This window comes from Haliotis rubra, unplaced genomic scaffold, assembly GCF_003918875.1.
Source record: "Haliotis rubra isolate DU_JTF1 unplaced genomic scaffold, ASM391887v1 Scf474, whole genome shotgun sequence".
Classification (NCBI taxonomy): Eukaryota; Metazoa; Mollusca; class Gastropoda; order Lepetellida; family Haliotidae; genus Haliotis; species Haliotis rubra.
Genome location: NW_025767162.1, coordinates 856,696 through 884,166, shown reverse-complemented (window position 1 = coordinate 884,166; position 27,471 = coordinate 856,696). Strand labels below are relative to the sequence as shown.

Sequence of the window (27,471 nt, the reverse complement as noted above, 5' to 3'; positions counted from 1 at the left end):
TTTTCCATCGTGTACTGCATCGCTGGGACTGTGCTTATTGCCTGTGTTTCTTTGGCTTGGGCTACAGATTCAGACGGAACATTAGGTACGGCTGCTTGACGTTCAAATCTTCATCTTCAGAATCTATTCCTCTTCTGAGAAACGATGTCTACATTCTGTACAGCGATGAAGATTATTTGTGGGTGAATACGAAGCACTGGACAAGTTAGAAAATGAAGGAAAGCAAAAGTATGCTTCCGCCAAAGAGACTTTAACCCCAAGAAATATGTGGTTGATAATGTAGTGACAAACCTGAGACGCTGTAGAAAAGTCATTGCAGTTTATCCAACAGCTTCTTCAAGGACCGAGCTTCAGCAGTTCGAGATGTCCTTAGTCCGGAAGCGTCTTGAGCGTCACAAGGAGATGCTGGTATTGGTTCTTCTAGAAGACATTGAGACCAGATACATGTCTCATTCTGTCAACAGTATGATGCAGGCCTGTCTAACTATCAAATGGTCAGAGATGAATGATCAAAGAGATGCTTTTTTTGGGGAGCAACTAGTTAACGCATGTGTAAAAAATGATTCTTTGGGATGAGTGAAAAATGGTCTGTGGGTCAGGATTCTCCAGTGTTGTGTATAAACATTCCATGGACATGACATTTTCCAATGTGAATTCTCCATTTATTCAGTTCTGAATCGGACCCGTGAATAGCCGGGATAGTATTGGTCATGCTTGTTGTAAGAGGCGACTAACTGGACTGGGTGGTCAGGCTTACTGGATGGTTGACACATGCCATCGTATCAGATCGATGTTCATGTTGTTGGTCACGGATTGTCTGATCCAGACTCGGTGATTGACAGACCGCCTCCATATAGTTGGATATTGCTGAGTGCGGCGTTAAACAACAAATAGTTCTGGATCGAAGTGGTTAAAGCGTTGACACTCCCACTACTTCTAGTGAGTGAGTTATTATTTAACATCACATCGCCAATATTTCAGCCATATCGTGACCCCACTTCGTCTACTGTGTACAATATGTGGAGCCAGTTTCTGGTGTCCCAGAAGTAATATTGGTGGAAAAGCGGCGTAATTCCACTCTCACTTCGAAGTGGATTAGTCAGATTTATTGTTGAAATAGTTCCTGTTATAACATCACTGCTTAACTTACGTTTTCTTGCTACCACTCAAATTTCACTGACCTTTGCCATGTATACTATTGTGAAGTTGTGCCGTTCAATGTAGCTTGTAAATTCAGAGCTAGATGTGTTGTTGTTTTAATTTGTTTTTAATTTAATTTTCAATATTTCGATTTCATTCGTTCCATTATCCATTTTAAGGTCACAGAGAGCGTATTCTATGATCGATTTACGGACATATATTACATATATTACAGCAAGGAGGCATTTTGTGCTTTATATTTCTGGCTCTGTCACAGGTCATCATTGATTATTATCGGTTATTGAACCCAGAAGGAACCTTAGTCTGGTTACCACCTTGGAACAGTTTGTTCATGTAAGGTAGACCAGGCATCTTAAAAGGCTTGTAAACTTGATGGTTTCAATTTCTCCTTAAATTTAAAATGTGATTGTTTGTGAATATGTAACGTTGCTGTAATATTGCCGAAAGGGCCGTAAAATCGTAGTTGCTCTGTCGTTCAAATCCCTGTGAACTTTGACATTGTTTGATATTATTTTATTAATCTTTCACTATTTGTTTTGTAAGTATGCAATTTGTAAATAAACTAAATGTAATCAAATCTGCTGATTTTACTCAAATGTGGTTGGGGGCACGGCTGGCTCTATCTTTTATGGCAACACAATTGACTATGCAGAATTGCGTCCCTTTGGCGGACGCGAAACCTGTGATCGTGGATTAGTTCGAATTATCATTGTTATGGCTTTTAGATTTACAGCACAAGACAATGGCTCCTGGGTTTCAGCAGTGTGGGAAACGTCTGAGACCTGCATGGTTTTAGACTCTCCTCCAAGGTCAAGCTTACATGTCGTGGTATAACTGGAATATTGTGTTCAACGGGTGAGGTGATGTGAAATTGGGTTTAACGTCGTACTTGAGAATATTTCGCTCATTTGACGACGTGCATGCGTGTGTATGTGTATGTGCGGCTGCTTGTACTAGCCCAGACTTAAGCTGGTTTTATAGTGCTAGCCCACTGAGATACCATGCCACAGTGAAGCATGAATACCCCACTCAGACACATTATACTGACTCCGAGCCGACCAGTCCCTGTTGTACCCATTAATGCCGAACGCCAGGCAGGGACCAACAAGTACCATATTTTAAAGTCTTTTGGTATGACGCGGTCGGGAATCGAACCGGCGACCTCCCGCTCTCCGGGCGGACGCTTTAACCACTACATCACGGAGGCAGTTTGTGTACAACGGTGATACACTCATTCGCTATATAGTTTGTGTATTACCTGTCAAATATGGGTGGGTAGTCTTGTAGTCAAAGCGTTAACGCTGAAGACCTGGGTTCGATTCTCCAAATTGGTACAATGTGTGAAGCTCATTTCTGGTGTCCCCTGCAGTGATGTTGCTGGAATATTGCTTAAAGCGGTGCACACTCACTCACCCCTTGCCAAATAGGACTAAAGACAACAGAAGCGACTAGCCCGTAGAATCAGCTCACTGTCGAAACGTGTCTTAATCATTATTCCTACGTTTCAAGTGAGTGAGTGAGCTTAGTTCTACAATGCACTCGGCAATATTTCAGCTATATGGCGGCGGTCTGTAAATAATGGAGTCTCGACCAGACAATCCAGTGCTCAACAGTATAAAACCTCGATCTACGCAACTGGGATACGATGACATGTGTCAACCAAGTCAGCGAGCCTGACCACCCGATCCCGCTTGTCACCTCTTCCGAAAAACACGGGTAACACATCCGTGACCAACTCGTGTTATTCTGGGACAAGTGGAGGCATCGCACATTGGCGCATGAACATCAGAACTACTATAAACAAGAACGATGTCTCTATTCCTGTTCGATTCCAATGGGACTTGATATCACCGAAGCACTCGTATATTGAACCGATATCTTTGTTTTCGTTTTTAATTATTCATTAAAAGAATTAAAACTAAGAAACGAATGTAACAGCGGTATCGGTTTGAATTCCGTCAGCAGAAACAATGTGGCCAACAAACTTGACTTGTTCCTGGAAGAAATCACACTTCTTGGCTGCTAACTTGAGTCCACTCTCCCTCAGGCGCTGAAAGATCTTCTCCAGGCGTAATAGATGTTCTTCGAAGGAATCCGAAAACACAATCAAGTCGTCGAGATAAAGCATGCAGATCTCCAAATGCAGTTCCCCTAGCATGTGTTCCATTTGCCGCTGGTAAGTTGCTGGTGCATTAACTAGTCCAAAGGGTAGGCGATTGTATTCATAAAAACCCAATGGGCCGACCGTAAAGGCTGTCTTTGCCTTGTGCTCCTCATCAATCTCAATCTGATGATATCCGGACTTCATATCCAGGACAGTAAAGAATTTTGAGCCAGCAAGACGATCAAAAATATCTTCTATTCTTGGTAAAGCATACGCATCCTTCACTGTCCGACGGTTTAACGATCTGAAGTCAATGCATAGTCTCAGAGAGTTATCAGCCTTGCGAACGAGGACAACATTAGAAGCCCAAGGACTGTGTGATCTCCTGATAATACCATGCAAGCAGCTGCTGTAGATGATCCTTTACCTCTTGGAACATCGAAGGTGGGATGCGTCTATGTCTCTGCTTGAATGGCGTATTATCTGTAAGTTCAATTCGGTGCTTCACTTCGGTATAACGTCCAATATCCAGGTCCCCAGTCGAGAAAATGTCACTGTATTTCTGCAGTAAATCTTCACCAAGTTTCCTCTGTTCCTCTGTGACCTTAGGAGAAATCTTGACCTTGTCCAGGGGGTGTTCTTTCTTGTCAGCTACCACCTGTTGCAAGTCGAATGGGGCTAGCTTCTCAATATGAACTGGCTGAAGTTCACAGATGATGGACTTGGGGGATACAACTACTGTCTGATTAGTTAAGTTGGAAAGCTGAACTGGTACTTGAATTTTCTTCTGTTGTTGAAAACGGAATAAAGCTGGTGCTATCTCAAGTCCTGGTGATATGGAAGCTCTTTTAGTGGGCTGAATCATGACACAACTGTCTCGGTAAGGCAGTTCCTTATAGACTGATGTCCTGCCCGTCACAGTAGTATTAGGTGGTACCACTAATCTTGATGTTTCACAGCTTCTCATCAGTCCTAGTCTCCCATCATTCCTAATAAGTACTTTATCCTGCAGAACAATACACCTAAATGCAAGATACCAGGGTGTATGCATCTTGCTACTGACTGAAGGAAATTAGGGTCCAACAGACTCCTGCAAGAGTCAGAACAGGAATGAGATAGTTGGTTCCCAGCAAGATAGGTACAGTCATATTATACTGACTGTCTGGGACAACCAAAACAGACAAGTAGAAGCATGACCAGGGACAAACCATGAGTTTCAACTAAAACTTCAACATAACCCGTGTAAGGCAAACATTCACCATCTGCACATTCTATGTGAATGAAGTCAGAAAGAGGCTTTTCTCCAAGGAGGGTAAATATTCACGATAGAATCTTTCGAAATGGCTGATACTGATGACCCAGTATCCAAAGGGCTTTGTTGGAAACACCATTGATGCTAACCATAGCTTCATTTGCAGTCCCAACTAAACCAGCTGGTATGGTAGGACACACAAACTCTGTGGGGCTCTGTCTAAAAGAACCTAATGTCTGCCCTTGACATTGGCCTCTCCCATTTAAATTACCATGCCTCAAGTGGTCAAGCCTGACCCTACAACCCCGAGAAATATGGCCATACTGCCCACACCTGTAACACTGTACACGGGATTGCAGCTCAAAGTCTTGAGGCTGTTGTCTTGTCCTTTGAAAATATTCCTGGTTCCGCGGCTTGGGAGTGGTGTCATCAGAAAAAATAACTTGTTTCTTCTGTTGCTGTTGTAAGTGAGGGGATGACATCTGGCTCATCTTGGTCTCCATGTTGTCAATCTTAGCAGACAGTTGGTTGACCATACCAATCAACATAGATACCTCTGACGTTGAATCACTCTGGGTCACTGCCTTGGCTGGGATGGGTTTCTTATGGGTCTCCAGTTTCCTCTGTTCATGGTCGTGCTCAATACGTCTCACGGCAACCCGAAGCTGGTCGAAATTATCAATACTATCAAACTTGTGACCAGAAGAGTCCTTGAGTTCCTGCCTGAGTCCAGACCAGAAAACAATCCTGAGCACGGGGCTTGATCTGCTCGGCTGAATATGACCCTGAGCAACAAGCCTGTCAAGCATGTCTTCCAGTCTACAGCCCCACTTAGTAGCATCTTCTTTGTCTCCTTGCCTTGCACTGTAGAATTGTGCCATGAGCTTCTGCCTTGTTCGATGACAGAAGAGCCATATACACTCTTAAGTTTGTTTAGAATGGAAGTGAGTGAGGCTGCATGACCAAGCCTCATAACAATGCGTGCAGCATCTCCTTTAAGAGCTCTCCCGAGTGACTGCTTAATCTCCTCCTCAGAGTAGGATAAATCAGTTGATAAACTGTCAACTTCATACAACCAAACATCAAAAGGTGTCTCACCCTTAGAAGTAGGATCACCAGAGAAAACAGACACCCGAGGAGGTTGCCTGACGCTGAGTGAACCTGCCAAATTCTGGGTGGGTGGAGTTGGGGGCGAGGGAGAAGGGTTTGCAGTAGCTCCCTGAATAGCCACCATGCCGGTTATCCATTCTCTCAGGTCCTCTTCAGTCTTGACTTTAGGTATAACACCTAACTTCTTGAAACTTTCAAGAAAAGATTCAAGCTCTGAAGAGGATAACTGAGACATTGTGCAATTATCAACTATCAAAGTATGCAGTAAAAGAAAATATGAGATCAAAAGGATGATAAGACATCGTAATTAGACTGATGCAGCACCAGGATGCAGGGACAAATCCTCACGTAAATTGTATGTGAGCGCAAACAATGAACGAGATTACACGTTGGGTAATTTAGATGTGTCTTATGACACAATGTAAAGAGAAGTAGCTGTAAACTACATGTTGTATGATTGAGGCAACATGTATTTACATGGAAATTATGAAGTACCACATGTTTTAACGGTGGTGGTATTAATGCTTATAGATTAGTAAGGTATTAATGTGAACAAAGTTGCTAACCCACAATTTATGCCACAAATATATGGTTCTACCCCAAATACACAGAGACCAAAGGACAGAGATGGGACAGGAGAACCAAGATGTGTGGTGCTGTACCTTACCAAACAAACCCATGTAATACTAACCACTATTGGATATAAAGGAGGTTAGGAAAGTACATACTTACCCAGAAATCAACAAAGTTAAGATATCAACTTACTCGGCAATAAACACTTTTATGGATTATCGTGTTAACGCTTAATACCAAATTCGATTACTAAGATGGATTAAACCACCGTAAACTAAACAAGAATAAGTCTACGTGACAAAATATACAAATTATGACAATCGGGAACTAATCAGGGAAACTGACACTAACGAGTATGTTAACTAATTAATCTAAACTAAGTGATCTAAACTAATTAATCTAAACTAATTGATCTAAACTAACTAATCTAAACTAAGTAATGCAAACTAATTAATCTCACGTGAGAGATGACAGCATATGCTGGCTAAGTATTATGGCAGCAGGAGATACAGAAGAGCTGCAAATACTTTACGAAGTCGCAGACTAGTCAACCAAGGAATATGTATTCCGTACAACTGATGTCAACGTCAAAAAGCTTATTGTTTACTAACACGGACTGTATTAGTACATTTCCACCAATCTTCAGATACAATCTTCAGATTCAAGTGAATAAACAACTTATTCCATTATGAGCTCATAGTATCAACAACTGTGCTCCGTCTTTCTTCAGTAACTAGGACACAGCTTAAAGATACTGTCATTGGGAGTCACCGATCGGCCATGCTGAATGGACGTCCATGCTAGCACTGTCAACTTTAGGGGTCGAGCTTTGGGCTTCTCCAACAGACAAACTTGAATCCCACCAGGGATGCCATTGTAACAGCGGTATCACGTCATGATTTGAGAACAGACGAATTCTTGTGAGGGTTCAGGGATTTATTGTCTTGGATCAGGTGATAAAACCCTTGAAATAAAACAGAAACATCTCAAATTACTGGTATATAGTAAACATATAATTACATTTAATATTTTCTGCACACCACAAGGGTTACTCAATTTAAGTATAAATATAAGCTTATCTTACAAATTACAGACATACAGATGAAAATCTGATATGTAACATAACATTTAGAACATAACCCATGCATTTCCTTGACACACAAATACTAACCTCGTCTCAGGGACGCAGGTAATCCAGTCTACCGGTAAACAACCGGTGGCAAATGAGTACTTCAAAGACCTAATATAATAAAATAACACAATTAAATACAATCTATATTACACACACACACGCACACACACATGCACACGCACACGTACACTCTTTCTCATGTCATCCATAATATGTACCTAATCTACAATGTATACACTATAGTCTACATTAATTATAATACATAACAGTGTGTCATGATATTAAGCATATAGAATATTTACATCATATCATCATGTAGATGATATTACAGCACATAATATATTTCAGACATATTATTAAAATGATAAATTAACTAGACTAAAACATCATATCCTAACCTCCTTATGATAATATAAATACCAAGACATCTAAAGTAACTTACCCCAATAAGTTCAGTGCTGTGATAAAGGAGACAGAGTTGGAATTGTTGCAGTCAAGAGTTGAAATTGTAGCAGTGACCAGGAAAAAGAATGTTGGGGTACATAAATATCCAGATCTGGTCACATGCTCTAGAAACAATAGCAAATCAATCACTGGCCAAGCCGTGGCTGGACCAGGAGTCTGAAGTAAAATAGAACCCAATGCAGGCTTACATAACTTAACCAAGGGATTAGTAGAGTGCTGTGTTAATTCAAAGGGTTGTTATATTGCTTAACTAAATTATATCCTAGGTTTAAAATACACAATATTTACATTCTGGTACACGAATACAACAAATAGAAGGGGGAAAATATTTGTTAAACACACAATCTAAGTTATTATTACCAGCCGTTCACATTATGTTTCCAAATGTATATTTCTAAATAAGGTTTAAGAATCACAAATGAGATTTGTTTGATTGAATATGCAAAGAAAATTATCTTTTCTTCAGCTACATTAAATACCAAAGCAGGTACTCAAAGATGACTGTAAAATATTTCTCAAACTGAACATTCGCGTAAACTGGCTGCCAAACCCCTTAGAATTTAAAAATGAAAACGCTGGGACAAAAAATAAGAATGAGCCCAAATAGTCAGACGAAAATATGCCCAGATTCATACATTTTTTTTAAAAAGTGGAAAGCGCACGTACAATCTCCGAAACAAGCTAGCAAGATCGTCAGAAGTACACTGAATTGGACCCATGAGAGCCGTTATGTAAACATTATTGCTGCTACCATACAGACAATGCTAGAAGTAAGGGACCAGATCAATACCTGGTTCAACACAACAAGTTCCTATCGAAGACATTTTAAGGGGTTATATTTCGTTCAATTCTAAAAGTGGTGGTATATTTACATGTAGAAGTGTTACTTATTTATTTTACTGAAGCTTTTTTACTGTGGGGATTACATTTTGATGTTTTCGACAGTGACCTCTCTCGATTCCACCTTTGTAAACTGTAAGCCAGTTACAGAGGTAATCATCACAATCGTGTTCAATTCAATCCACAAAAGGTAGTTGACGTTCCTCATTGATTGTAGCGGTTATGTTTATGCCCATTGTCCATGGTAACACTGAAACATATCCACGTCAACTACAGTTGCGTGACACGGAATTGACAAAGTTCCTCAATGATTGTAGCTGTTCTCTTCAAACCCATTGGCCTCGGTCGTTATTTCTCGCATAACGATAAATACATGTTATCCATGTTTCTGTGAGAAGTACAGTGTTATCTGTTATCCCGCTCCAAACACGATGTGATCTGGCGTTCTTCAATATGTTTTATCTTTATGTCTCCACTGAATTACCTGATTCACCTGTACATTCTGATCAAATATAAGATAAGATAATTTATTATCCAGAAGGAAATTACCGTACACGGTTGCTTGTTTACATTGAAAACAATACTCAAAAACATGCGACCACCCAAACACCCATACATATATTATGTCAAATATTACTATACTCCCCATCAAAAGTTTGGACTCACTAGTGTAAATGTAGCCACTGACTTCAGTCAACTGTTCTAAATCAGATTTTGCAAAATATTCCACACTGTTTAAAGGTACTGTTTACACATGAACTGATGTATTGTAAAACAAAGTCGTAACGTTGGAAACATTATTGTCACGAGTTCAATAAATGATGAAAGACAGTGAAAATTGTCGAATTCTTAAGGCAACTTTTCATCCAATCGCAGCTGTTCACATGTCCGATGTTTGCACATTCTTTTCAGCAATTTGATTTATGATCCTCGTGCAATTCATCTGCATAAGGTTTGCAGTTGGTTCAACCACGTTATATTAGTAGTGAAATTCATCTTCGATGTAACTACATGTATATATGCATACATAACACATAGTGAGTACTTCAGGTAAGTCTAATCTTTTGATGGGTAGTATAAAAGAGCTGGCAACAACGCCCAATAAATCAGGTAAATATACATGATAAATAAATAATAATATATTTAAGATTTACTGCTATAGTGGCGACATTATAATTAGCACTAAATGTATATTAAGATTACAGTTTGAAACAATTGATAAAGTTATTTAAAAGGATTTACAAACATTAAAATAATTCCTTTAAAACACTGAATATATCAGTTTCCTCTATCCATATGCGTCAGTGATCATGTAGGTTAGTAATATACCGTTAAGCAATGAACCCAGTTGTTCCTTCTTCCAAATATCATGTAAAAACAAAACAATTCCGAAATAACCCCTTTGGTTGTTTAACGGCGCATCTCAGCAATATTCCAGCTATATGCCGGCGGTCTGTAAATAATCGAGTCTGGACAAGACAATCCGGTGATTAACATCATGAGCATCAATCTACGCAGTTGGGATACGATGACATGTGTCAACCAAGTAAGCGAGTCTGACCACCCCATCCACTCTATTTACAATCCATCCATCCACCCAATTTAGCATCATTCATCAACCCACACAAATTAGCAGTCATCCATCAATCCAACCACTTCAGCAAGCGTCCATCCCATTTACCAACCATCCACCTAATTTAGCAATCATCTATCCATCCAATTTAGCAATCATCCATCAACCCACACAATTTAGCAGTCATCCATCAATCCAACCAATTCAGCAAGAGTCCATCCCTTTTACCAACTATCCACCTAATTTAGCAATCTCCGAAACAAGCTAGCAAGATCGTCAGAAGTACACTGAATTGGACCCATGAGAGCCGTTATGTAAACAAACTCACATGAGTGTATTTGAATCGCTTTCCTTCCCTGGCATTATCCTTACTAAAAACATCACGCGAGAGAACACATTTCTGTTAGCTATGTTATTTGTACTGTCAATATGACGATGTATATTATGCATGATCTTTTAAACAATGCCATAATGCCATAAACGATTTTATTAATCGGGATTGTTTTTTATCAAAGCACCGCAATCACAGAGCGTTCTGACTGGTTTGTCGTATTTTCGCACATAACAAGCATCGAAAGGGGGACGACATTAGAATATGTGTTTAACAAATATTTTCCCTCCTTCTTTTAGTTGTATCAGAGAGGTTTACTTCATTAAGCGAAATAAGTATATGATAGAAAAAGCAATACGATAAACAAAAGCTTCGGTGATATAAGGTACCATTTGAATCAAACAGGGATAGAGTTATCGTTCTTGTTTGAAGTAGTTCTGATGTTCATACGCCTAAATGAAATCATTCAAGTGTGGCACGAGTCGCTATTCGGCCTGTCCCGGAATAACACGAGTTGGTCACGAATGCAAAACTTTATTAGTAGTAACCGCCATCATTATAACTTTTTTATGGAAGACACCACATTATTGCTGCTACCATACAAACAATGCTAGAAGTAAGGGACCAGATCAATACCTGGTTCAACACAACAAGTTCCTATCGAAGACATTTTAAGGGGTAATATTTCGTTCCATTCTAAAAGTGGTGGTATATTTACATGTAGAAATGTTACTTATTTATTTTACTGAAGCTTTTTTACTGTGGGGATTACATTTTGATGTTTTCGACAGTGATCTCTCTCGATTCCACCTTTGTAAACTGTAAGCCAGTTACAGAGGTAATCATCACAATCGTGTTTAAGTCAATCCACAAAAGGTAGTTGACGTTCCTCATTGATTATAGCGGCTATGTTTACGCCCATTGTCCATGGTAACACGGAAATATATCCACGTCAACTACAGTTGCGTGACACGGAATTGACAAAGTTCCTCAATGATTGTAGCTGTTCTCTTCAAACCCATTGCCTCGGTCGTTATTTCTCGCATAACGATAAATACATGATATTCATGTTTCTGGGTAAGAAGTACAGTGTGATCTGGCGTTCTTCAATATGTTTTATCTTTATGTCTCCACTGAATTTCCCCGATTCACCTGTACATGAATCCTGCAAATTCTATGTCATATTTTGCAAAATATTCCACACTGTTTAAAGGTACTGTTTACACATGAACTGATGTATTGTAAAACAAAGTCGTAACGTTGGAAACATTATTGTCACGAGTTCAATAAATGATGAAAGACAGTGAAAATTGTCGAATTCTTAAGGCAACTTTTCATCAAATCGCAGCTGTTCACATGTCCGATGTTTGCACATTCTTTTCAGCAATTTGATTTATGATCCTCGTGCAATTCATCTGCATAAGGTTTGCAGTTGGTTCAACCACGTTTTATTAGTAGTGAACTTCATCTTCGATGAAACCATATATGCATACATAACACATAGTGAGTACTTTAGGTGAGTCTAATCTTTTGATGGGTAGTATAAAAGAGCTGGCAACAACGCCCAATATATCATGTAAATATACATGATAAATAAATAATAATATATTTAAGATTTACTGCTATAGTGGCGACATTATAATTAGCACTAAATGTATATTAAGATTACAGTTTGAAACAATTGATAAAGTTATTTAAAAGGATTTACAAACATTAAAATAATTCCTTTAAAACACTGATGCTTGCTGGGATGAAAGAATTTTGAGCCCTGTTTGGTCTGAATATCGGCGTGCGCAGTCGTCGGCCAGAAGGAAGAAGTTGCAATTAAGGAAATAGGACATGAGTGCTGTCATGTAAATGTTTATGTGCCTTTTTTCAACTTGCTGCTTGTAAATAGTGCCGATATCTTGCATTTTAACTCCAGTAATTGTACTTGCGGTGTTACAAATTTTGGAACGTTCACATCGATTTTGAACAGCCATACCCCCATACCAGCAATGTACATTGGAAAACTTAAATACTTTGAATAAACGACTGGTACAATAATGATGATATGGTTGAGGCAATCTTAAAATAACGAAGACGATGTAAAAAGTATAGTCGTTTTAACCCGCTCAGTCACAATGGCTTCCACAAAAAACGGAAGTCGGACAACTGGTAGTCTGGACTGTGAATTTTGTGTACTCCTCCGATAAATGTAAATTGGCACGGTTCCCACGAACGAAAGCTATGATAACACAAATTCCATTTAGAAATATGTCTATTACACTTTCTTAGTAAAGTACAGATTCTAGAATGTTTGCTGGATTAAGTCCCTTCGAACCCACACCCTGAGGGTAACGTATGTTACATTTGATCACTTTGTAAATGGCATTTGTGTATTCATAACTGTACTCATGTTCGAATATATCAGTTTCCTTTATCCATATGCGTCAGTGATCATGTAGGTTAGTAATATACCGTTAAGCAATGAACCCAGTTGTTCCTTCTTCCAAATATCATGTAAAAAACACAATTCCGAAATAACACCTTTGTTGTTTAACGGCGCATCTCAGCAATATTCCAGCTATATGGCTGCGGTCTGTAAATAATCGAGTCTGGACAAGACAATCCGGTGATCAACATCATGAGCATCAATCTACGCAGTTGGGATACGATGACATGTGTCAGCCAAGTTAGCGAGTCTGACCACCCCATCCACTCTATTTACAATCCATCCATCCACCCAATTTAGCATCATTCATCAACCCACACAAATTAGCAGTCATCCATCAATCCAACTACTTCAGCAAGCGTCCATCCCATTTACCAACCATCCACCTAATTTAGCAAATATCCATCCACCCAATTTAGCAATCATCCATCAACCCACACAATTTAGCAGTCATCCATCAATCCAACCAATTCAGCAAGAGTCCATCCTTTTTACCAACTATCCACCTAATTTAGCAATCATCCATCCATCCATCCACCCAATTTGCCAATCATCCATCCATCCAGCCACCCAATTTGCCAATCAGCCAGCCAGCCAGCCACCCAATTTACTAATCATCCATTTATGCATCCATAGGACCAGGCGTGTAACGGGATCTGGTGGATCTGACTTTGTTACATGTTATTGTATCCAAGTAGCGTAGATCTATGCTCATGATGGCACCCACAAGATCGTCTTAGTCATTTTAGACCGCCATGACAGATTGTAAATATTACATGGTTTTCTTTTAAAGAACGAAGAACTTTCAGCCATAACCTATTTATCAATGTTCCTGTAATCCATTATTTACCTATTTATCCTTAATCTTACACCTGCCTAGTATCTACTATCTATAAATTATCTATCATCTATTTAAGATCTACAGGTTTCGCCCATCATATGTCTGTTATATTATCATCAATCTCCTATCATCCATATATATCTATTATCCTCCACCTCCATCATCCTATCTATCTATCATTTAGCAGGTATCTGCGATTTACTAATAAAATAAACTCACCCACTCCCAAACAGGCAGGCTGCCCGCCGTCGCCGCATGTAGAGCGCAACGTCACAGAAGAAACGTGACGTCATAGCCTTGTTCATGACGTCACGTCACCATGACAAAGTGATATTTCGACCTAGGGCATCGTATGAAAAATAAGAACCCCGATATGTTTGCCCTCGTAGGTAATAAATATTATTAATGTACTTCCCATATTTCTATGTATCATCTATATATCATTAATATATATCATCGATCTTTTCAGACACATTTCACTTGGCACATGAAACACTGAGTGACGTGAAATAAGTTTTATTTTCGCTCATAGTTTGACGAGATGACACATCATGTTTGACACTTATTATATAACCCAATTTAAAAAAATTATAACTAAACAATATAAATCCGAGAAAACGCGATTAACAAAATCCAAATTCTCCCAACTGTCCACTAAAGACGGTTAACATCTTTGTTCAGGCACACAGATAAGACATAGTTCGGTATTCGAAAAGACATAAAAATCCAGACAACATATGTTATTTATCAGATGCTAACCTATTATTGTCATTGTATGAATAGATCAACAGTCATAATATAATCCATCAAACGACCCTGTTGTTCTCAACGTACACGTCAAAACTCAATTCTGGCGCACGAATACATAAGAACAACAAACATGGCGAGAAGAGAAGAGAGTAATTGAGAAACAAATAAACGATCTTCTGTATCAGTTAAAGCGTAACTACAGGTAATGACCTTTTTCAAATGGAGGTGAAATAAAGTCACGTGTACATAAAATGTTATGAAACAACACATAGCTCAAAGTGTTCTGAACAGAGGGTTAGCTCGCACGTAGCACGTGGACTCTTCACAACACAGTGAAGTACAGTTCACTCACATTCCCACTCGCTCAGAGCAAGTTCACTGAGTCACTCAGCGATCAGCTGATCCGGACGATCTTTCTCCGCCGAGAATGGTCATCGATGGGTTCGGCCCGGGAAAGCGAAATTTCAATATTCCATATTTCCAGTAGAGCGAAAATCAAAGTTGTGCTAGAAGTGCCGCGAAAGCGAATTGCTATGAAAACATCGGATTACCGTACTTCAGATTAGCGCGCGACCCCAATACTCGATCTGTGAGCCTCTTAACTGAGATGAAGTTTCAGTTGTTTGAAGTTTCAGGACTTGATCTATTACAAGTTTAAGCATCGGTGTAGGAAAACCCTCCGAGAAAAGAAGTATTGGAGCTGTGTAGTAAAATTCATTTGTTGTTTGACTTATTTGACTATTTTATTTAATCCACCGTGCAAAGACAGTTGTTCGAGCAGATCTCACTAATTCTCAGTTAACTGGGACAATTTCTGTTGCCGACATTTTGGCTGTCGGTGCTTTCAAATTTGATATTAAATCAAGGTGTATCTGTGCAGGTATTCTAAATAACACTGAATTTACAATAAGTATTAACCTTCTTTAAGACTGCAGTAAGTTATATTGTAGCGTCAGAAGCAAACATCTGGTTCTATGTCGGCATTTTTGATATGTCGGTAGCGCGTATTCTTTGCTTTGAAGCTTGCTGCAAAATTTTATCCAACGGAAGTTTTGTTATATTTAGTGTCATGAAAGAACCAACATACATATGGGTTAATTCGCCCATGTTAGCATGTCGGTGGTTCACCAACCGAAACCCCAAACCCACGTTTATATTATGTCGGTAGAGTCAGAGTAATTTATGTTACGTTATGTTTGTTTACAGCTTTTCTTGTGGTCAATCATCGCACAGACCCACAAGATAATTTTTCTTGATTGGCCTGTTCATCTATTCTCGATATCTAAAAACATATAGTTTCGTTAACATCGATATTTTTCAAAGCTGCGTAAAAATAAACTCACTCGCTCACTCAGCGTTGGAGTGACATCCCAGGCACGTGGTTGCGCCGCACTGTGCGCACGTATAAACCATTGGGTGTGTTTGGGTGTTACGTTTTATAGTAAGTGAGCACTATTTCAGCCATATCATGACGAGAACAATTAATTATCAGTAAAGATCAATAATATCAGAACCTATAAAACTGTTTACCATGAACAGTAAAACTACTATTGTATCAAAGATAGAGATATAAAACTAGCATTTAACTAAAACTTATACTATAATGCAAGACAATACAGTATAAAACGGGCTATATAGATCACCAGCAACTGTGGGTAGATCACCACACTAGAGAGACGCCACGTTCTATAAAACATAAACGTACAGCAATGTTATATTTATATTTCATGATTCCCCATTTTTGTGATAGTATATATTTTATATAACGATATTCTCTGTCCGTTGTCTCCTTCCTTGTGGTGTGTGGTAGTCAAGGATACCATTGATTCGATAAACTGCTCTCAACAGCTATTTGAGTATGTCCGTTTGTGCCCACAATATCGACACATTTGTGTTCAAAGATCCCCAGAAGTAATATCATTCTTCCTGTTTGTAAGAAGACTAGCCAGGTCAGCCCCATGCAATATGAAACTTTAATTGTCACTACGGCTCTCTATATAACGTGAGCCATACATTATCCGGGTTTGATTGTATTGTACTCTGGCGACCAACACATTGTGTTTGACTGTCACGAAAAGCATCAGGAAGAAAATTATGACGTATTTGCGGATATTCACATTGGGCATAAGAACAAGTCAAATCTGCACAGCAACGCTGCCTTTCGGAGGAGCTTGGACAGCGTATCCAAAGGCAAGCCTGTGATTGTATCTTGATGCCGACCTGACTGTCTGGTCCTGGATTTAACGGATAGTATCACTAGATGGTAGGACTCGAATTTCTGTTGTGTTCATGGTGCTCCATGTCTTCAAGCTAGTTCAACTCTCACATACCGTTACATTCCAGTGTGGCTTAAATACCAACAGTAAACCCTGTAACGATCAGTGCCTGTCAATTGATCAGGGTGTTATCGTCTTTGAGGAGTCTTTGATTGAAGTATCATTACGACTATCTCTCTCGGACGAATCGAATATGACTATGTGCCATGATGGTGTTTTTTTAAAACACAGTGTACAATGCTGAGGCAGTAGCTAATTTAATTCAATTACAACGTGGTGATTCATGTGATAGAAAATGGCAAATAGAGAAATACAGAAAAAGTGATTTCAGTCGTCGACGACGTCGTTGTGTTTCCAGAAGGACTTTATTGTTGACAAGGTTGAAGCTGCAGGGGAAAGCCAAGCATTGTCTGGTCTGGAAGCATCCATACATCAATTCTGTGGCATACGGTTTTAACACTATAGAAACCCTTCAAGAAATTGACTTAAAGTTGTCAGTTAAAGGAATTATATTACAAAAAACACTGCAACTGGATGCTGTCCTGGACTTAGACTAAATTGTTAAAATAATAACATCAGGAAACAAAGCCTTATTGCAACACTTTCTTTGGACATTTTCACAAACATGGAGATACGTTGGACCCGGTGTTTTATAAGTGTGTTGTGCTTAATGTCAGTGTGTCATTTCCAGGAATGTCTTTCTATTTACTGCTTTCATAATTGGTGTTGGTGTACATTGCATAAAGGTAGTTGTGAGTACAATGAGGACAGGCTGCAATACGTCCCACGTCTACTGTGGGCTGGGGACATTTACCGTTTTGCATTTGTCCACAACCATTTGAAGACCATCACAAACAGTACCTTTCAAAACATTAGCCAATATACCCTATATTTGCTGGATCTTACACACAATCACATTGCACATATTTCTGCAGGTGCCTTCGCAAACCTAACTCACCTTCTTTACCTGAATGTAAGTGATAACCCTATCGCGTTAGCTGAACTAGGTGAGGCGTTTCATTCACTTCCTGGTGTTTTTGAACATCTGTACTTGAACAGATTAAATATCAGTGACGCCGGGTTAGAAGGCAGCTTCCTTCATGGTCTACAGACAAAGAGTCTCACTGAGTTACATCTCGCCCAAAATAAACTGAAATTTTTTTTATGTTACTCCCTTTGTCTCCTTCAAAATGTTGGCACTTTTAAACCTTTCGCACAATGCAATTGAATGGAAGAGATATCATATGATTCCTAAGTTAGAAAGCTTGCAGACTTTAATTCTTGATCACAATAACTTAACTGAAATACCCATAATGTGTGTGGATCATCCTAAAAAGCCCTCCTTTCCAAACCTAAAGACGTTAACGATAAACTATAACTGTATCTATACACTAGTTGCTGGAAATTTTCATTGCCTCCGGAGCCTGACAAATTTAATCATGTCAGGAAACGTAATTAGGAGTATCAAAAGGTTCTCATTTCAAGGTATAGTTGGGCTTGAAAAGTTGGTTATATCTCACAATAAAGCAAATCTTTAATACAAGGACAGGTATTCAACCCAAACCTCTCAAATCTAGATCTGTCTCATTCAAACATATACTATTTCAATACATCCGTATTTTTTAACTGCACCAGGATCAGGATAATTCAACTCTCTGGCAATGACTTTAGCAGAGGTGATAAATATTTCTTTAGATACCTTCTCGGAATAGCAATGAACACAATAGAGTCATTCCACTGCACAAGTTGTGGGTTAAGACAAATACCAAGTGTCTTTTCAGAAATGGGCAGACTTAAAGAACTGCATCTAAGTGAGAACTCAATACAAGACATCCAGAACAATTTCTTTGACAGCAATCACCACCTTCGGAAATTGTCCCTTGCCAACAATTCCATTAAGACTCTAAGTAGATTAGCTTTTCCCAATTCGGTGAGAAAAGAATTACATCATGTACATCTTGAAAACAATCCTTTTGTTTGTAACTGTGATTTATTTTGGCTCAAGTACTGGCTGTTATCTGAGACAACGAAGTTTTCAAATCACCTGTCTAAATATACATGTTCAAACGTTCCTTTTCAAGGGGCTCGAATCTTGTGGATATAACGTCTATTAACAGTTCAGACTGTTCTGAAACTCGCAAAAGGTTTTCCATCGTGTATTACTTCATCGTTGGGACTGTGCTTATTTGCCTGTGTTTCTTTGGCTTGGGGCTACAGATTCAGACGGAACATTAGGTACTGCTGCTTGATCGTTCACAAATCTTCATCTTCAGAATCTATTCCTCTTCTGAGAAAACGATGTCTACATTCTGTACAGCGATGAAGATTATTTGTGGGTGAGATACGAAGCACTGGACAAGTTAGAAAATGAAGGAAAACAAAAAGTATGCTTCCGCCAAAGAGACTTTAACCCCAAGAAATATGTGGTTGATAATGTAGTGACAAACCTGAGACGCTGTAGAAAAGTCATTGCAGTTTTATCCAACAGCTTCTTCAAGGACCGAGCTTCGCAGTTCGAGATGTCCTTAGTCCGGAAGCGTCTGGAGCGTCACAAGGAGATTCTGGTATTGGTTCTTCTTGAAGACATTGAGAACAGATACATGTCTCATTCTGTCAACAGTATGATGCAGGCCTGTCTAACTATCAAATGGTCAGAGATGAATGATCAAAGAGATGCTTTTTGGGAGCGGCTGTTAACGCATGTGTAAAAAATGATTCTTTGGGATGAGTGATATATGGTCTGTGGGTCAGGATCCTCCAGTGTTGTGTATAAACATTCCATAGACATGACATTTACCAATGTGAATTTCCAATAAACATATTCTCCATTTATTCAGTTCTGAATCGGACCCGTGAATAGCCGGGATAGTATTGGTCATGCTTGTTGTAAGAGGCGACTAACCAGACCGGGTGGTCAGGCTTGCTGGATGGTTGACACATGCCATCGTATCAGATCGATGTTCATGTTGTTGGTCACGGACTGTCTGATCCAGACTCTGTGATTGAGAGACCGCCTCCATATAGTTGGATATTGCTGAGTGCGGCGATAAACAACAAATAGTTCTGGATCGAAGTGGTTAAAGCGTTGACACTCCCACTACTTCTAGTGAGTGAGTTATTATTTAACGTCACATCGACAATATTTCAGCCATATCGTGACCCCACTACGTCTACTGAGTACAATATGTGAAGCCAGTTTCTGGTGTCCCCGCAGTAATATTGGTGGAAAAGCGGCGTAATTCCACTCTCACTCCGAAGTGGATTAGTCAGATTTATTGTTGCAATAGTTCCTGTTATAACATCACTGCTTAACTTACGTTTTCTTGCTACTTCTCAAATTTCACTGGCCTTTGCCATGTAGACTATTGTGAAGTTTGTGCCGTTCATTATAGTTTGTAAATTCAGAGCTAGATGTGTTGTTGTTTTAATTTGTATTTAATTTAAGTTTCAATATTTCGATTTCATTCGTTCCAGTATCCATTTTAAGGTCACAGAGAGCGTATTCTATGATCGATTTACTTCACCTTACGGCCATATATATCAGCAAAGGTGGCATTTTGTGGTTTATATTTCCGGCTCTGTCACAGGTCATCATTGATTATTATTGGTTATTGAACCCAGAAGGAACCTCACCGAGTCTGGTTACCACCTTGGAACAGTTTGTTCATGTTAGGTAGACCAGGCATCTTAAAAGGCTTGTAAACATGATGGTTACAATTTCTTCCTAAATTTAAAATGTGATTGTTTGTGAATATGTAAAGTTGCTGGAATACTGCCGAAAGGGCCTTAAAATCGTAGTTGCTGTGTCGTTCAAATCCAGGTGAACTTTGACATTGTTTGATATTTTTTATTAATCTTTCACTATTTTTATTTGTAAATATGCAATTTGGAAATAAACTCAATGTAATCAATCTGCTGATTTTATTCAAATGTGGATGGGGGCACGGCTGGCTCCATCTTTTATGGCACCACAATTGACTATGCAGAATTGCGTCCCTTTGGCTGACGCGAAACCCGTGATCGTGGATTAGTTCGAATAATCATTAATATGGCTTTTAGATTTACAGCACAAGACAATGGCTCTTGGGTTTCAGCAGTGTGAGAAACGTCTGAGACCTGCATGGTTTTAGACTCTCCTCCAAGGTCAAGCTTACATGTCATGGTATAACTGGAATATTGTGTACAACGGGTGAGGTGATGTGAAATTGGGTTTAACGTCGTACTTGAGAATATTTCGCTCATATGACGACGTGCATGCGTGTGTACGTGTATGTGCGGCTGCTTGTACTAGCCCAGACTTTAGCTGGTTTTATAGTGCTAGCCCACTGAGATACCATGCTGCAGTGAAGCATGAATACCCCACTCAGACACATTATACTGACTCCGAGCGAACCAGTCCTTGTTGTACCCATTAATGCCGAACGCCAGGCAGGGACCAACAAGTACCATATTTTAACGTCTTTTGGTATGACGCGGTCGGGGATCGAACCCGCGACCTCCCGCTCTCCGGGCTGACGCTCTTACCACTACACCACAGAGGCGGTTTGTGTACAACGGTGATACACTCATTCGCTATATAGTTTGTGTATTACCTGTCAAATATGGGTGGGTAGCCTTGTAGTCAAAGCGTTAACGCCGAAGACCCGGGTTCGCTTCTCCACATTGGTACAATGTGTGAAGCTCATTTCTGGTGTCCCCTGCAGTGATGTTGCTGGAATATTGCTGATAGCGGTGCACACTCATTCACCCCTTGCCAAATAGGACCAAAGACAACAGAAGCGACTAGCCCGTAGAATCAGCTCACTGTCGAAACGTGTCTTAAGTTTTATTCCTACGTTGCACTCGGCAATAGCTTTTCAACAATGCACTCGGCATATGGCTATATGGCGGTCTGTAAATTATGGAGTCTCGACCAGACAATCCAGTGATCAACAGTATGAATCTCGATCTACGGAGTTGGGGAACCGATGACATAATGGCAACCAAGTCAGCCAGCCTGACCAGCCGATCCCTTTAGTCACCTCTTCCGAAAACACGGGTTACTCAAGATCAATTCTAACACGGATGTTCACGGGTTCCTACCTTTCAAAACAAGTGGTTGGTTAATGAGCAGCCACTGTAGGTAGCCTAGACGTTAACGCGTTCGCTTGTCTCATCGAATACTGGGGTTCGACTCCCCACATAGGTACAAAATGCGAAACCCATTTCTGTATCCCCGTTGTGATATAGCTTGGATATTGCCAAAGGGGGCGTAAAAAATATATCACTTACTTTTATGAAAAAACCCAATAATACCCAGCCATGTTCATGAAAATGTGCCAAGTACACGGCTTGTTCACTAATTCCAGAGGTTTTCAGGTGAACAACTGCCTTGCTTTTGCATGCCATCGGTTCCCCATTCCGCAGTTCGATGCTCGTGGTGTTGATCACTGAATTGTCTGGTCCAGACTCGATTATGTACAGACCGCCGCCATATAGCTAGAATATTGCTGAGTGTGGCGTAAAACTAAACTCACTCACTCACTCTTTGTGACAGTTTATATCTGTGGAACATCACGTGCTCCTGCCATTTACAAACGCATGTTCACGATATAGTCTGTCGTTTGGAAGAGAACTCTTCAAATAGATTTTGGTCTAGTTCACTTTCTAGAGTGTTGGGTGTTGACTACAATCGATTATGCTTTCAGTAGACAATTCTCATAGGTGTGGAAAGGGTTTTGTGGCTTTTATTTACCTATCGTTTAGGCTAATCTTGATTATTTCACATGGTGTAATTCATGCTTAACAGCCATCAGTTAGGCCATTGTTTACCATAGAGTTTCATATTACAACCTTTGGGTCGTGGCTGTAATCAGATCCACGTCTAACATCTCTTAACCCGTGGGGATCCGGGTTAGAATTGGTCTTCAGTAATCCTTGCTTGTTGTAAGAGGCGACTGCCGGGATCGGGTGGTCAGGCTCACTGACTTGGTGACATGTCATCGTATCCCAACTGCGTATATTGAGGCTCATGCTGTTGACGAATGGATTGTCTGGTCAAGACTTATTTATTTTCAGACCGTCGCCATACAGCTGGAATATTGCTGAATGCTTCGTTAAACATACCAACCAACCAACAATTATCTCATCGTCTGTCCATTGTTGGTCTAAACTGTACATATGTTTACGTATATTTTGTCAAGCATTGAAATACTTCTATTTGTTTGTCAAACACTTGTGTTGATTGAAACACTTGCATTTGTCAAGCGTTGAACTGCTTGAAACAGCGTTGCATTTTGTCAAGCGTTGAACCGCTTGTATTTGTTTAGCGTTGAAACACATGCATTTGTCAAGCGTTGAACCGCTTGTATTTGTTAAGCTTTGAATCCGCTTGTTTTGTTTTTCAAGAGTTGAAACACTAATGTCTTGTATTTGTCAAGCGTTGAAACACGTTTTGTCAAGCATTGAAACACTTGTTTTGTCAAGCATTGAAACACTTGTTTTGTCAAGCATTGAAACGCTTCTATTTGTCAAGTGTTGAACCGCTTGTATTTGTCAAGCATTGAAACACTTGTTTTTGTCAAGCGTTGAAACACCTGTTCTTGTCAATGTTACGTTGAAACATGTTTTTTATTTGCAATGTTGAACACTTACATTTATCAAACATTGTTGCGTAAATTGTATTTGTTTGTTCGTGTTGAAACACTGGTTTTCAAGCACTCAAATCATTGTTTTGTCAAATGTTGAAACACCTGTTTTTGTCAAGCTTTGAAACACTTGTTTTGTCAAGTGTTGAAACACTTGTTTTTGTTTTTTCGTCAAGCACTGAAAAACACGTTTTTGTCAAGCGTTGAAATACTTTTTGTGAAGCGTTGAAACACTTGTATTTGTCAAGCGTTGAAACGCTTGTATTTGCTAAGTGTTGAAACACTTCTTTTGTCAAGCACTGAAACACCTGTTTTGTCAAGCTTTGAATCACTTGTATTTGTCGAGCATTGAAACACTTGTTTTTTCAAGCGTTGAAACAGTTGTTTTGTGAAGCGCTGAAACACTTGTTTTGTCAAGTGTTGAAACAGTTGTTTTGTCAAGTTAAACCACTTGTATTTGTTTCGCATTAAAATGCTTGTTTTGAAACACGACAAGCATGGGTTACTGACGAATAATTCTAACCCGGATCTTCACGGGTCAAAATCCAGAAAGAACCTTATCAAGTCTGATTTTGGTATTTCAAATCATAATAATCAAACGAAACTATTTTGTCTAATGAAATCAGTCGTCCATTGGGCTGAATCTCTTCCCATTTCGTTGTTAACGATAAGATATGTTAGAAGCCTCTCTGTCGCGTATACGCCTGCCTCTGACACAGGTGCGGCTATAGTCGGTGTTGTGGTTTGATGTACTTCCTGGTCGACAGGTAGCACTTCCTGGTTGTAACCTGCTCGTGGTTGTGCCCTGTAATATGATATAGGCTAGTGACGTACTGCCCATTCGTCACTACTCGTCCTTTTCCGTAACCTGACAGAAGATCACTATTCGTTGAGACATACCATCGTATCTTCCAATTGTCGTAGATCGATCGGGTCTCATGCTGTTGATCACTGGATCGCCTGGTCGAGGCTCACTGTTGATCCATTCTGGGTCGTCTGGTCGAGACTCCCTTTCCGTAACCTGACAGAAGATCACTATTCGGCTTCGTTGAGACATTCCATCGTATCCCAATTGTTTGGATCGAGGCTCATGCTGTTGATCACTGGATCGCCTGGTCCATACATATTTACAGATCATCGTCATATAGCTAGAACATTGCTGAGTGTGGCGTTAAACAACAAACAAGCAATCAGTCTCAAAGTGTGGGATGACACCGGGAAAATGAATGGTAGTAAACTAAGAACTTATAGATGTTTTAAATAAGATCCTGTTGTTTGCCCTTATGTAAAACATGTTTGGAAAAGAGAAGAAAGGAGCATTCTCGCCAAGTTCCTGAGTGGTTATGTCCCTTTAGCTATAGAGACTGGCCGTTACTCCTGGCCTCCTATTCCGCTTGACAATAGAAATTGTAGATATTGCAATAATACAAATACCATTGAAGATGAACGACATTTTGGAGTAAATTGTGAATTCTATTCAGACCTTAAGTCTACCCTGTGGAATGAAGCAGAGCTAATAAACCCATCCTTTGTAGATTATAACGAAGAAATGAATTTTATTTTCTTGCTGCAGTGTGATATTTTACAGCCGCATCTACCAATGACACTAACAACAATGTTCAAGAGACGTCAAGCAGTCATATGAATACATGTATATGCCGCATATATATATATATATATATATATATATATATATATATATATATATATATATATATATGCCCTCTGTCCTTCCAATTTCTAATATATCTTTTTGTATTGTTTTAATGTGACAAGGTCTTTTATCGCTATTTATTGTTTTATATGTAAAAAGTGTCTCATAGGTCATGGGGCCGGACATCTGTTTACATTTTAATATACACTTTTGCTATGTACATTGTAATATGTTTTATATTCCGTTGGTTACAGATGCGTGACTCCAAATAACTAAATCTCTCTCTCCTCTTTCTCTCTCTCTCTCTCTCTCTCTCTCTCTCCCTCTCTCTCTCTCTCTCTCTCTCTCTCTCTCTGTATATCTATAAAGGTTCATGGTACTAAGTTTGAAAGGATAAATCAGAATTGCACTAGACTGGTTCTCGGTATATCTGCAGGCTTGCAAATAAAAATGAATGCCCACCCTGTAATATGATATGTCTTTGGACTTATGGCTGCGTGTGTAGAGTACAACAAAGCTATTTGTCACCAAGATCACTATGTGGCTTTTCCCAGAATAACAGGAAAATAACAGTTGGTCACGAAAGCACAGCATGCGTTTTCAAGACTAAGGGACACAGAGAACTATTTGAATATGTGCTGTTACGTAAGCGCGTTTTGCCTTATTAGTACGTGTTAATTACACGTGTACTGTAAGTTTTATGCAATGAAATTGGGTGAATATTGAAAGTCAACGCGAGAGAACGACCACTCTCGATTATCCGCCGATATATTTCCATATGACTGGATCACTGAAAATCTGCAATGACACCGGGTCTTTGCCAGAAGTGAGAGAGAGAGAGTGAGAGAGAGAGAGAGAGAGAGAGAGAGAGAGAGAGAGAGAGAGAGAGAGATCGATTGCTAAGAAAATCTCAAATTATGACGCCAAGATGCAACATAAATGCTAATGAGATAGAGATCACAACACACTATATTTATAAATAGGGACGTCAGAATCCACAATATCTATCATTTCAAACAATCACAGCAAAATAATACCTTTCAAAATTAGAGTTGTTCAAAACAGGTAAAGAAAGGAAGCTCAGATTATGACGCCAAGACACAACACAAATGTTCATGAGATAAAGATCACAACACACTATATTTATACATAGGACTTCAGAATTATCAACATATATGATTTCAAACAATCACAGCAAAATATACCTTTCAAAATTAGAGTTGTTCAACAAAATTAATTTCTACCTTGAACATCAGTCTGGTTCATAAAAGCACCGTGCTATTGTGGTTTAAGTCATGTTCACACAATCCAGTAAACTATTGTATTTTAGCAAACACGTGCATGTATATCTTCCAGGTGACAGTAAAGGTAGTGAGTGGTTGACGTCATCCTGAATTGTTCCATGTTGTATGTGTTGATTGTATCCCGTACGACTGTTGACACGTAACTTTAAGTAACAGTTGTTTAGCTGATTGTAAATTCAAGGCAGTTGGTTATTGGCAATTTTACATTCGATAAATAGAGAAGCGACAAAGCATGTCATGTCCCAACGATTCCACCTTCGTAAACTGTAAGCCAGTCACAGAGTTAGTTATCACAATCATGTTTGGTTCAATCCACACAAGGTAGCTGATGTTCCTTGTTGACATCAGTACGCCCATCGTCTAGTGGTAACATTCAATTGTGCGACATGGAATTCAATCCTGAATACAAAGTAAAGGTTCCTCTATGATTGAAGCGGTTATGTTTATGCCCATCATCTACTGGTAACACGGAAAGGTATCAACGTCAACTACAGTTGCGTGACATGGAATTCTGTCCTGAGCTCATTGTAAAGGTGCCTCTCTGATTATAGCAGTTATGTTTACGCCCTTTGCATACCGATAACATTCAAACGTACCGACGTCAACAACAGTTACCTGACATCGATCACCTCGGTGAGGGATCCGGCGGGTTTCTTTCTCCAGTACAAACCAAATACATGTTTTCCATCTGTCAGGGTAAGAAGTACGGTCCATTTGTGGATCTGTTATCCCACTCCAAACATGAAGTGAGTTGGCCTTCTTCTTTATTTCTTTCAAACTGTCAGCTGAACTACCCTGTTCCACCTCAACAACACGTCGACTGAATCCTGTTTGAGCATTTTTGATATACCCCTTGTATTTTCCAGTAAATGTCTGATTTTTTAAAACTTTGTATATGTCGAGAATTTGATATTCCAATTCGATGCTCGTCATGGTGTACTGGTCGGCACACAACATGCAACCACGTCATACCAGTCAGGGACAACTGCGCAAATAGTTGGAACAAGTCGTGTCGCTATATCTGGTGGTGTCCACGTAAGGTCTA

General features: G+C 39.5%; 2 long non-coding RNA genes across 2 annotated transcripts; one reads left to right on the top strand and one right to left on the bottom strand.

The window, feature by feature from the left end:
- On the top strand, positions 1-26,274 carry LOC124290783. The gene is made up of 4 exons (XR_006902035.1): positions 1-11; positions 1,320-1,331; positions 11,266-11,269; positions 26,188-26,274. It is a non-coding gene; the product is annotated as an uncharacterized LOC124290783 (long non-coding RNA).
- LOC124290782 lies at positions 26,244-27,471 on the bottom strand. Its single transcript, XR_006902034.1, has 2 exons — positions 27,367-27,471; positions 26,244-26,942 (listed from the first exon to the last, which is right to left on the bottom strand). It is a non-coding gene; the product is annotated as an uncharacterized LOC124290782 (long non-coding RNA).